Raw genomic sequence first — 10,000 nt, 5'->3', positions numbered from 1 at the left:
GTATCAGTAGCTCAAGGAGGCGTTACTGCGTTCGGTCAAATCCATATACGCTACACCACATTTGCCAAGCAGATGTCTGACCAGCAGCGTAACCCAACGCGCTTAGTCAGGCCTTGAGAAAAAAAAGAAGTAAAAATAACAACAACAAAAACAAAATAAAATAAAATAAAATAAAATAAAAATAATGATATAATAAAAGAAAAAAAAAAGAACAAAAAAAAAAAAAACAACAACAAAAAACAAAATGATAATAATAAAAATAAAAATAATAGTCATAATAATAATAATAATAATAATAGATAAATACATAAAAATACTACTACTAATAATAATATTTAAAAGGTACAAAATCTTGATTAAGTCAACTCTAGGCACACACACACACACACACACACGAGATAAATAAGCAAATAAATGTAAAACATGCAGACACACGTTCACACATACACGCACGCACACATGCATAGCAGATATGCAATAAACATGCAGTTTCACAGATATGAAAGCATGATCAAATACACATAAACGTACATGAGCACCAACACACACACACACACACACACACACACACACACATTACCCTGCATCCCCCCTCCCCCATCCTCCACACACTCATTTCTAGGCTGCACATCGCAGCTTCCACGGCATCCCTGCCCCCCTTTCAGAAACAGGCAAACGCACGCGCGTGCCCTTGCAATCACGCACACACACACACACACACACACACACACACACACACACACACACACACACACAGAGGCAGATAGATAGATAGATAGATAGATAGAGAGAGAGAGAGAGAGAGAGAGAGAGAGAGAGAGAGAGAGAGGGAACACACACAGACATACACAGGAAGAGACACGGACATCCCCTACCCACTCACACACACACACACACACATACAGATACAGACACATACACACGCGCGCGCACGCGCATGTACATAGTGAAACAACTGGAACACACACATCACACATACACATACAAACAGTGAAACACACATACATAGTGAAACACACACACACACACGCACGCGCACACACACAGAGGCTTTAACCAACGGCAGATTCACATGACGGTGGGAGCGGAACCAGATCGGGGAAAGGGAGGTTAGGGAAGGGGTGGTGGGGTGGGGATGGGGTGGAGATCACAAGACAGCACCTGAGGGAAGGGAGCAAACTCTCACGGTCGAGGATGATGATAGGCGGAACCCCCCCCCCCCACCCCCCCCCCCCCCAAAAAAAAACCCCAAAACAACTCAGCCTGTTTCGTGACTGTGCAAATGGTGGTTGACAGAAATGCCTCTGGAGGCGTTTGTAAAAAGGCTTGAACACAAACGGGCAGTGATTAACCCCTTGTGTGCTGAAACATTGCTGAAATGAGATCAATGCGGCATCTGATTTTTTTTTTTTTTTACTGCGTTTCCCACCTTTTGGTGTACTTTCCCCCCCTCTCTCTCCATAGTTTTATGCGTCTGAACAGTTGAAGGCTAAAAGTTATTTATGACTCATCTTTCTTGTCATTATGTGTGTTGAATTACGCATTTGCTTGGATGAGGAAGCGTTTGTTTGTACGGAGTTCGTACTTTATATCCCTAATCTCGCCTCATACAACAGCAACAACACAACAACAACAACAGCAGCAGCAGCTTCCAGGCTGTCTGTGTGAAAGAAAAGTTAACTGCAGACGCTGTGGGTAATAATAATAATAATAATAATAATAATAATAATAATAATAATAATGGATACTTACATAGCACACTATCCAGAAATCTGCTCTAGGTGCTGTACAAAAACGCTTTTGTTAACATAATACATCATATCTATGTTACATACACACACCAAAATGTGACTACACACACACACACACACACACACACACACACACACACACACACACACACGCTGCATACATACATTTTCACATACATGTGTATCTAACAGCTACCCTAAGACATACGCACACATAGGCAGGCACAAACTTACATAAACACACGCACACGGGTACCATCACAACCAACCCGCTTGTGAGTACAGTTTATTTCAGGAAGGCGGGTATGGGGTAGAATTTTTGTGGACGGGGGTATCGTAGCTACACAACAAGTATCTCAGCGACATGACTTTGAAAACCTTACCACGTGAAACCCGATCCAAAAGCAGACGGAAACTTTGACCACGAAACTCCTTCACCCACGCACAAGAATCCAATTCGCATGCCTCGCTTTCCTGACGTCCAGAAGGGAAAATATTACTTTCTGGTTTAAAGCGTGTTTTATTTGCGGTAGCATGTCACAATACAACACAACCATGGATAAAGACTAGGTCTTTTCTTGTGGCTCAGTTATAAAGTCAGATAGCAGTGTGCACGTTTATTGGTATGAATAAAAACAATGAAAGATTAAAAAACAAAAACAAAACACACACAAAAAAAAACACAAACAAACAAGCAAATAACGTTTGCTTTCACTCCTTCAATACGATTCCTTAGAAGGAAAATGCTGACTGTGAGTGAAAAGTGTGAAAGAGGTAAAGCTTTCATGGCTCACCCGTGATTTCTTCAGAACAAAAGCAAAAACCGAAGATGCCGAGGTAGGGAGGGAGGGTGGAGATATACTGGGGTGGGGCGGAGGTTGCCAATACGTAAGTTATAGATCCGAACCCTATGTTTGCTCATCATCAGAAAGGATGTTGTTGATTTTTTTTTCGTTTTGTTTTTTCGAACCGAAAGCCTTGTATTGGAAGAGGAGTAATTATGTCATAGCAGCGACGGGCGCAATAGCCGAGTGGTTAAAGCGTTGGACTTTCACTCTGAGGGTCCCGGGTTCGAATCACGGTGACGGCGCCTGGTGGGTAAAGGGTGGAGATTTTTACGATCTCCCAGGTCAACATATGTGCAGACCTGCTAGTGCCTGAACCCCCTTCGTGTGTATATGCAAGCAGAAGATCAAATGCGCACGTTAAAGATCCTGTAATCCATATCAGCGTTCGGTGGGTTACGGAAACAAGAACATACCCAGCATGCACACCCCCGAAAGCGGAGCATGGCTGCCTACAAGGCGGGGTAAAAACGGTCATACACGTAAAAGCCCACTCGTGTGCATACGAGTGAACGTGGGGGTTGCAGCCCACGAACGAGGAAGGAAGAAGAAGAAGTCATAGCAGCCTGACTCAAGGCCTAAGTAAGCGCGTTAGGTTACACTGCTGGTCAGGCATCATTACGCTGTAGGTCAGGCATCATTACGCTGCTGGTCAGGTATCATTACGCTGCTGGTCAGGTATCATTACACTGCTGGTCAGGTATCATTACGCTACTGGTCAGGTATCATTACGCTGCTGGTCAGGCATCATTACACTGCTGGTCAGGTATCATTACGCTGCTGGTCAGGTATCATTACACTGCTGGTCAGGCATCATTACGCTGCTGGTTAGGCATCATTACATTGCTACTGGTCAGGCATCATTACGCTGCTGGTCAGGCATCATTACACTGCTGGTCAGGCATCATTACGCTGCTGGTCAGGTATCATTACACTGCTACTGGTCAGGCATCATTACACTGCTGGTCAGGCATCATTACACTGCTGGTCAGGCATCATTACGCTGCTGGTCAGGCATCATTACGCTGCTGGTCAGGCATCATTACGCTGCTGGTCAGGCATCATTACGCTGCAGGTCAGGCATCATTACACTGCTGGTCAGGCATCATTACATTGCTACTGGTCAGGCATCATTACGCTGCTGGTCAGGCATCATTACGCTGCTGGTCAGGCATCATTACGCTGCTGGTCAGGCATCATTACTGACGCATTACGCTGCTGGTCAGGTATCATTACGCTGCTGGTCAGGTATCATTACGCTGCTGGTCAGGCATCATTACACTGCTGGTCAGGTATCATTACGCTGCTGGTCAGGTATCATTACGCTGCTGGTCAGGCATCATTACGCTGCTGGTCAGGCATAATTACTGACGCATTACACTGCTGGTCAGGTATCATTACGCTGCTGGTCAGGTATCATTACGCTGCTGGTCAGGCATCATTACGCTGCTGGTCAGGTATCATTACGCTGCTGGTCAGGCATCATTATGCTGCTGGTCAGGCATCATTACGCTGCTGGTCAGGTATCATTACGCTGCTGGTCAGGCATCATTACACTGCTGGTCAGGTATCATTACGCTGCTGGTCAGGCATCATTACGCTGCTGGTCAGGTATCATTACGCTGCTGGTCAGGCATAATTACTGACGCATTACACTGCTGGTCAGGTATCATTACGCTGCTGGTCAGGTATCATTACGCTGCTGGTCAGGCATCATTACGCTGCTGGTCAGGTATCATTACTGACGCATTGCTACTGGTCAGGTATCATTACGCTGCTGGTCAGGTATCATTACGCTGCTGGTCAGGTATCATTACTGACGCATTGCTACTGGTCAGGTATCATTACGCTGCTGGTCAGGTATCATTACGCTGCTGGTCAGGCTTCATTACACTACTGGTCAGGCATCATTACGCTGCTGGTCAGGCATTATTACTGACGCATTACACTGCTGGTCAGGTATCATTACGCTGCTGGTCAGGCATCATTACGCTGCTGGTCAGGCATCATTACACTACTGGTCAGGCATCATTACGCTGCTGGTCAGGCATTATTACGCAACTGGTCAGGCATTATTACTGACGCATTACGCTGCTGGTCAGGTATCATTACGCTGCTGGTCAGGCATTATTACTGACGCATTACGCTGCTGGTCAGGTATCATTACACTGCTGGTCAGGCATCATTACGCTGCTGGTCAGGCATTATTACTGACGCATTACGCTGCTGGTCAGGCATCATTACGCTGCTGGTCAGGCATCATTACGCTGCTGGTCAGGCAGATGTGGTGTAACTCAGGCGGATTTGTCACGTCTCCTTGGGACACAGAAACTTTAATTTTAGCGGCCCACATCGATCAGCATTTCTTACTTTTACGATCATGTTATAGCTTTGTCAGAGTTTTGAACTTTCCCGGTCTTCATTATCATTTCCCAGCTTCGACGAATCGTTACAAAAACGCCAACCGCATTTTCGGGCTTGATAAATGCGACACGAAAAGCACCCTAGACAGAATTATGATCGGCGAATCAGACCCGTTCTCCCACTCCAAACATTTCCATCATGCCGTTGTCTTCTCCGTGACTCAAGGCAGTGTGAAGTCACTGACTGTGACATCCAAGCCTGTTCGAACCTCTTCTAGCACTATATCTTCGCGACGAACACTAAAAGAATGGGCTACTCTTGTCAGAACCTGCACATTCATCTTCAGCACAACGAAGGTTTGTCTCCTTTCATGACCACACTGGTCTAGATTTAGAAACCCCTGAAGAAAACAACAATAACAACAAACAAACAAAACTATATAAAATCTTGAGATTGTCACGAATACATCAGACGCGCATGCGTAGTGCGAATTAAAAAATAACGGTCTTCTTCACCATTTCATGGGTTGTTTGCAGCGCCCCTCTTCTGCTAGCGAGAGTAACCGCCCCTTGGTGCCGAACTTCCGGCATCTGCTAACCGTGTTTCACAACACTCCAATCACTGACACTCACCCTGTCCATTTTAGATTTTGTACTCTATCTTTTCCACATTCTGTTCTCTCTCTTTCTCTCTGTCTGTCTGTCTTTCTGTCTGTCTCTCTTTCTTAGTCGCCTCCCCCTTGCCCACCACCCTCCCCTCCCCTCCCCTCCACTTCAACCGCCCCCCTTTTCATTCGAATATACAGAAATGTCGATTTCTAATAAATACTAACAATCATCATTATGGTAGGAATGATAATAATCCAAATAATAATAATAATCATAATATCATTTATTTTCAGTCTAATATTATAATCTTAGATGAACAGTCTATAAATAAATAAACGAACGATCATGCGGGTGTGCATGCGCCAGTCGTTTTGTTGATCAAACATGTCGTTCGGGAACATTAAGGCTTTTGTACCATCATGATCTGAATGAGCTTTTGTGTTCTTCTCCGACGCCTATCTCGCAAATAGTCGATTCTATCTGCGTGTTGATAATGGTATGCATGAAATGAGGTCACTGAGGAGGCCACTTGGGCGAAATGTAATAGTGAAAGACCACACACTGAGTGTAACATACAACAGCATATCAAAGCCTAGAGACACATTTCGAAATTTAATGTTTCAGAGCAGTGAGAGATCCGTTTAAAAATAGTTCCAATGATTCAGCCCCTTCACATAATTTTGATGCGCCTGGCAGAGGAATGCGTGAATGCGACTTCCATACTAAGCATGAGTAGTTACTGTTTTAACTGAAAATGATAAATGAGTGATACTCATATGCACAAACGTCAGAAAAGGTGCTAGATTTTGTGTAAAAGGAATAGAAATGTAACAGGACCCTGTCTGTGGAAAAATTGCTTGCTTCTTTACATTTTTGTAGCCTTCCCAGAAATGCATTGTCATTATGATTAAAGATTGTAGAAAGAACTGATTTTTTTTCTCTCCACATTTTAAGCCAGATTTGGTTCGATTGACAAAGTGTTTCAGGTTTCAAATCAGTTCCTAAGTTTACCCTGGGTACACATTCTCTCTCTCTTTCCTCTCTCTCTCTCTGTCTATCAAATGCACGCACGCGAACAAACGAAATATAGACTCATATTGTTTTCACATGTGAGCCAAAAACAAACAAACAAACTTTGATCCTTATTAACCTATGTCTAAACACACATACACACACACACACACACACACACACACACACACACACACACACACACACACACACACACACACACACACACACACACACACACACACACACACACACACACACACACACACACACACACACACACACACACACACACAAGTGGACCAAATACGAACGGGAAGGGCAAAAGGTTTTATTTTCTCAAAATTAATTAACAGTGTGTGTGTGTGTGTGTGTGTGTGTGTGTGTGTGTGTGTGTGTGTGTGTGTGTGTGTGTGTGTGTGTGTGTGTGTGTGTGTGTGTGTGTGTGTGTGTGTGTGTGTGTGTGTGTGGTGTAGTGCAGTATAGTGTATAGTGTGTGTGTGTGCGTGTGTGTGTGTGTGTGTGTGTGTGTGTGTGTGTGTGTGTGTAGTGTAGTGTAGTGTAGTGTGTGTGTGTGTGTGTGTGTGTGTGTGTGTGTGTGTGTGTGTGTGTGTGTGTGTGTAGTGTAATGTAATGTAATGCAGTGTAGTGTCGTGTGTGTGTGTGTGTGTGTGTGTGTGTGTGTGTGTGTGTGTGTGTGTGTGTGTGTAGTGTAGTGTAGTGTAGTGTAGTGTGTGTGTGTGTGCGTGCGTGTGTGTGTGTGTGTGTGTGTGTGTGTGTGTGTTTGTGTGTCGTGTAATGTAGTGTAGTGTAGTGTAGTGTAGTGCAGTGTAGTGTAGTGTAGTGTAGTGTAGTGTGTGTGTGTGTGTGTGTGTGTGTGTGTGTGTGTGTGTGTGTGGATGTGCCGGGGGAGAACAATGGGTGAGAGCAGGACCTCAGCTGGTTAATTGGGAGGATCAATCCAACGTGGGTCATGCCCCCGACGCAAGACTGGCACCAAGGTCTCCAGCGATCATGCATGTGGTGTACCTCCGTCTACAAGCTACGAGAGAGAGAGAGAGAGAGAGAGAGAGAGAGAGAGAGAGAGAGAGAGGGAGAGAGCGAGAGCGATAAGCTTAATATTAACACAGTTTATCAGTAGTCCTCGTAGCGAAACACGCACCCAATTGGGATATGTCCGCGCGGTGGGTAAATAAGGGGGAAGTATTGCCAGGGAAGTCGGAGGGGAGGGAGAGGGGAAGGGGAAGGGGAGAGGGAGTATGGGCGGGTGGGGGGTGGGGGGGGAAGAGGAGGGGGAGGGGGGGGGGGAGGGACCCTCGACAAGATAAGGGGCAAGCCCTTACATGTCCGAGAGAGTGCCCCCTTGTTCTTGTGTAGCATTCCATTTTCTCGGCGACCAGTCCAGTCCGATTCGCCTACGCCCTCCTCCCACTCCCACCGCTCCCGCCCCCCACCCCGTACCTCCCGCCCCGAATTCACCCCTCCCCTCACTCTCCGGCGATTCGCCTTCTCGATCCTCGGCGGTGGGGACATTCCTAATGGTCTGTTTTTGAGTTGGACTTTTTGTCATGTTTCGCCCACGTATCATTCCCGTTTTGCCTATCCAACCCTCCCCCCCAATCCCCCCCCCCCCCCGGTCCCCATCCCTCCCCACTCTCTCTCCCCTCCACCCCCCCCGGACTCTATCTCTGAAGCACACGCACATATGTACACACACACTCTTTTTTCTCTCTCTGTCTCTGTCTCTCTCTTTCTCTCTGTCCTTTGAATAGTATCAAAATATGTTTGTGTCCAGATACCAAATGCTTAGATCGCCAGCAGAGCAAAAGAGGCGTGCAAACAGACACACAAACGTTTGCAGTAGCATATCTGGGGGGAGAAGAAGAAGAAATCTCTCGCTTTTGTACTGTCACCAGTGTACGTGACTCTAGTCCCCTAGCCTTCTCTCTCTTCCTGTTTAGTCCTCTCCATGAACTTTGTGAAAGTGATTTATTTGCTTCAGCATGTCTTCGTTAGATGTTTCGAGCTAAACATCAACAAACAAGAGAGTTTTGATGCTTCGTGTAATGATTCATTTTGCTTCACTGAAGCATATATGTTTAATACCCCCCCAAAACAACAACAACAACAACAACAACAACAACAACAACAACAACCAACCAAACAAAAAAACAACAAACAAACATTGGCAGCAAAAGTATGATAATGCTAACAATAACAACAACAATGATAATAATGATAATAATAACAATACTGATAATGATACAACAACAATTACTACTACTACTATAATGATAATGATAACAACAACAACAATGATAATAATAAAAATAATAATAATAGTGATGATGCTGATAATAATGATAATAATAATAATGATACTACTACTACTGTTACTACTACTACTACTACTACTACTAAGAAGAAGAAGAAGTAGAAGAAGAAGAAGAAGAAGAATGAATGAATGAATGAATGAATGAATGACATTTGTATAGCGTGTTTCTCTACAAAGTAAAGTTAGACTCAGTACGCTGGTTCAGGGGCGATCACCCATCCACACACACAGCCACGCACGGAAATGACGTACCACACCCAGCCACACATTTAAAGCACCCTTCAGAAGAAAATAGCTCAAACTTACAGCACAGGAACATATTTTGTTCTTTTAGTTTGAACATTTTATCATCAAGAAACAAGGCAAAGTACAGCGTTCAATAAAGAAAAAGGAAACATTGAGTAACTTCTTCTTCTTTGTTCGTGGGCTGCAACTCCCACGTTCACTCGTATATACACGAGTGGGCTTTTACGTGTATGACCGTTTTTACCCCGCCATGTAGGCAGCCATACTCCGCTTTCGGGGGTGTGCATGCTGGGTATGTACTTGTTTCCATAACCCACCGAACGCTGACATGGATTACAGGATCTTTAACGTGCGTATTTGATCTTTTGCTTGCGTATACACACGAAGGGGGTTCAGGCACTAGCAGGTCTGCACATATGTTGACCTGGGAGATCGTAAAAATCTCCACCCTTTACCCACCAGGCGCCGTCACCGAGATTCGAACCCGGGACCCTCAGAGTGAAAGTCCAACGCTTTAACCATTCGGCTATTGCGCCCGTCATTGAGTAACAACAAGCCTGAGCTTTTTTTTTTTTTTTTTTTGGTGCTCTTTCACTTTATTCTTTTGACGCACTGTCTTATACAACAAAAAGTAGCAAAGTTATCAATTTTGACGTAAAACAAGAAAGGAAGAAGAAGAAGAAGAAAAAAAAAAGAACACTGGGCTGAATCGTAATTTGGTTACATGGCTTCTCTTCCTCCCCCACCCCCCCGCCCCCCACCCCACAGAGAAACCTTACATTTTTTACCAATGGAATGTATTCACAAATCTGCCCCATCCTATCTTTGTGGCTGCTTTCA

This window comes from Babylonia areolata, chromosome 7 (genome assembly GCF_041734735.1).
Source record: "Babylonia areolata isolate BAREFJ2019XMU chromosome 7, ASM4173473v1, whole genome shotgun sequence".
In the NCBI taxonomy this organism is placed as follows: domain Eukaryota; kingdom Metazoa; phylum Mollusca; class Gastropoda; order Neogastropoda; family Buccinidae; genus Babylonia; species Babylonia areolata.
Note: the sequence above shows the minus strand (reverse complement) of the source record.